The following is a 3,618-nucleotide window of genomic DNA, read 5'->3' on the forward strand; positions in this document are numbered from 1 at the left end:
GGCATGTCTACCTCCATTCCTTATCGATGTTATTCTTGCCGATTCGGCCCATTAATTAATTTAATTGATTCAAAAAAAATGCAGTTAGTGTACTTAATATAATAATTGGTAATAAATAGATTTTAAATATTAAAGAAATAAAAAAAATGAAAATCGGATAAGTTTGACAGATCAAGATGTGAGGTGTCACTCTGTTCTTACACCTACAAATTCAAGACCTACCTCACTCGTTTGTATCGAAAGAAGTTTTGAGGGGCGGGCCTTCTCCGCCGTCCTATACCCGCTCCTCTATCTCGCCGGAGATCTGTGTAAACTCGCTGTGCTGCTGATAGATGCGATTGCGATTAAGTCGATGATCAACTGATAGTCATGAACCCATACAAAATCACCCAAAAATCCGGGCTAAATCGGGGCAGCTATTTCTGAGCAGTTTGCAAGCTACTTTGTTCATAGCATCCACCATTTCTACATTAATTCATGAAATATTTACTCCGTAGCTATTAGTTCCTGGAAATTAGATTACTATAGCTCTTCAAGTTGCGTTTTCTTTCGCTTTAACTGGAAATTAGATTACTATAGCTTTTCAAGTTGAGTTTTCTCAGTAGTCAAACAGAAAGAAAAAGAGCAGATGGGAATATATCATCATAGCGCTCGGCTTGTTCAGCAAGCTTGGCGATGTAAACAAAGCTAAAAGAGATGGTTGGATACACTAGAGAAAGTGATTACATTAAAGTTAAGTGTGGTTGTGATTACATTGAAGTTAAGTGTGGTTGTACCAGCAAAAGGTACGGAGACACCTCTGCAACACTTCGAGTTTATGCAAACCGCCAATTTCTTCTCATCTTTGATTGCAGTGTCATTGCAGTTCCGCCTGTCTACAGGGTAATTTTCTACTTCCTCTTGTCTTTTCTATTTTTCTTTCTACTTTTCTTGCACTTGTTTCTCAGTAGAAACATCAAGTATGATTGTTTGAGCATTGTATAAGTATATATAAGTATCTATAACTAAATGATGTTTGAATTCTCATATATATTTCATTGTCTTTTCGTTAAAGTACTATTTGATTTTAATAGTTGTTTTTTAGTTAATAAAATGTCTTGTGTTATTATGGAAGACTAAAGCACAGAAATTATCACTAGCTGAGACCAACGCTGCACAAGAATTTTGATTTCAAAGCGTTTTAAGTTTCCAAAATGTTTCGGAAGTCGAGATTTTCTGAAAACTCGTATGAAATGTTTCGGGTCATGATTCTTCAACCCATGCCTCTTCATTCTCATTCCTATTTGTTCAACATGGTTCCTAATAAGGTATTTCTACGAATTTTCAATAACTTGAATAAATGTTTTGCATATCTTTATCACGTTTTATGGTGATTTTTGGTGAAACAAGTTGCTTGGCAATGGATTTTGAGTGGAATTTTTCTTTTGCAGCTAAGCAAGGATCTCAACCTTGAGACTAAACATATCAATTTTTGGGAAATGAACTTATGGAATCATCCAAGAGTTCAGGAACTGTGCCAATAGATGCAATAACATTGGTTGAAATGTTCCTAGATTTGGTAAGTAAGTGAGAATTAGCCCCAGTTCTCATTATATATGCAAGGATTCAAATCAAGAAATTTCTTTTGATTATGCAGGGTAAATGGGTGGATATCTTTCCAACAATTGTTACCAAAGCACGCATAATTCAAGTACTTGAAACTGGAAAATTAGGACACATGAAACTGGAACATTATGCAAAACAAACTTGGTCAGTAATATTCAGCTAATGAAAGCATAAGAAAGGAAGCCATGGAAACAGCTATAGATAGCCTAAATCCCCCCATTTCCTTACAATACAATAATCAAATAACAGCATATAACTCACAGAGCCTAATAGCCTAGCCTACTTTGTTCATTTTCTGATATTGATTTGGACTCTCATAGTGAAAAGTAGAGCATTATCCTGTTTTTTTTCTTGGACATTGTTTTGTATTAATCAGATATTTGTGGGAAGGAAGATTAATAGATGAGATTGCAACTGATTTATGTTTTTTTATGATTTCAAATCTTATTAGCTGATATTAATCTCTACTTGTTCTACTTGTTATGTTGGTGTTGGTGGGATATATTTGTACCCTGTGCCTGCAACTTTTGATTCTCATATGTCCTTGTCTACACTTCTTATATTTATGGAATGTATCAGGAGGAGTGAAATTGCAGTAAACGCCATTTTTGAAATTTCAACTTTTTTCTTCAACTATTCATTTGCTGGTCCTTTTTAAACACGGCTTCCTTAAGGGTAGTAATTGATTTATTGGATATATTCATTGGCTCCAGGACCCCCTTCAAGTTCTAATAACTATGTTCGATTGCTTGCTATATTAAATTCAATTAGAATTAGATCAGGTAATGACTATACATTGCAGTATAGAGTTTGATCAGTTTATCGTTATCGTCGAGTATCAACAAATGATCACGTGATTTGGGATTCTCGTGAGACATTAGAAGGTGTTCTAGATTCAATATGTTTTAATTGTGGTTACCTGCTATATCTATCATTTTTGTTTGTTTGTTTGCCTTAGTCCCGAATCATTTCAGGATTAAGGATTTGTTGTTGTCGTTTGCGGATGGACAATAGGTGAAACTAATGCTAAGGAATAATGTAAGACTGGTGACTGTGAAAGCTTTTGATTTTATTGAAATATCTTAATGATACATATAGTTAGTTTCATTTTCATTGGAGACTTTGGGTTTTTATGAATTAGGGCTTAATGATACATATAGTTAGTGATAAGTGCATAATTCAACAATAAATTACCCCGCTTTTGTGCTTTATAATTATCGTGTTTTGTTATTTTTGCGGGTTTTATTGTTTGTTTTTGGTATTTCCATCTCTACAGGCCAATGATGACTAAATGGAGACAAATTGGGCTTAATTTGGGCCGAGCTGATGTCGGGTCGTGATCCGGAGCTGATTGAGCAGATATTGGTCTGAGCCAGAGTTAGTCTTGCACAAGACTAAGGCAGTTACGGGCTGACAGTTTCCTAGTTCGAATAGGATTGCTTTCCTGATCCGGATTGGACAATTTGAGAACAAGACTTTCAGCTAAAGCACGAATTTGTAGGAGACTAATGAGGAGGCAATCAATTTCAAATTTGAAGGAGGATTCTAGAGCTAATTTGAAGGGATTTTAATTCCTTATTTTGAGGAGCCGTAATAGACTGAAGAACGGCAGATTTTCCAAGTTCAGAATCAAGTTTTTTACATTTTATTTTCCAGCAGAAAAAAACATATACGTTCATGGCTATTGAAAGCTAACTTTTTAATTCCGGTTAAGGGATAGTTCAAGGGATTCTTCTCCGTTATCGTGAGATCGTTGTATTTCACTCTTCTCATTTATTAAGTCGTTTATTTGTTCATTGTGTTCAGAGTATTATTCTTAATTGATTATTTGTTCCATGAATGGTTACTGCAGGATCGTTTATTAGATTGAATAATCATTAGACTGATTCGATTTATTAGAGTTTCACCTAGGACAACCGAACTAAGTAGCTACTGACTATTTGAACCAAGCTAGGTTCGTGTTTGGAAGAACGGATCCAAGTCTGACAAACCAGAATTCGTATTCCACGTGAC

At 35.0% G+C, this 3,618-nt stretch overlaps 1 long non-coding RNA gene across 1 annotated transcript; it reads left to right on the forward strand.

Annotated features, from left to right (window-relative positions):
* The first annotated feature begins 210 nt into the window (after positions 1 to 210).
* LOC136227365 (uncharacterized) lies at positions 211 to 3,401 on the forward strand. Its single transcript, XR_010688029.1, has 3 exons — positions 211 to 882; positions 1,431 to 1,558; positions 1,637 to 3,401. It is a non-coding gene; the product is annotated as an uncharacterized lncRNA (long non-coding RNA).
* Positions 3,402 to 3,618: the final 217 nt, after the last annotated feature.

This window comes from Euphorbia lathyris, chromosome 4 (genome assembly GCF_963576675.1).
Source record: "Euphorbia lathyris chromosome 4, ddEupLath1.1, whole genome shotgun sequence".
NCBI classification, from domain to species: domain Eukaryota; kingdom Viridiplantae; phylum Streptophyta; class Magnoliopsida; order Malpighiales; family Euphorbiaceae; genus Euphorbia; species Euphorbia lathyris.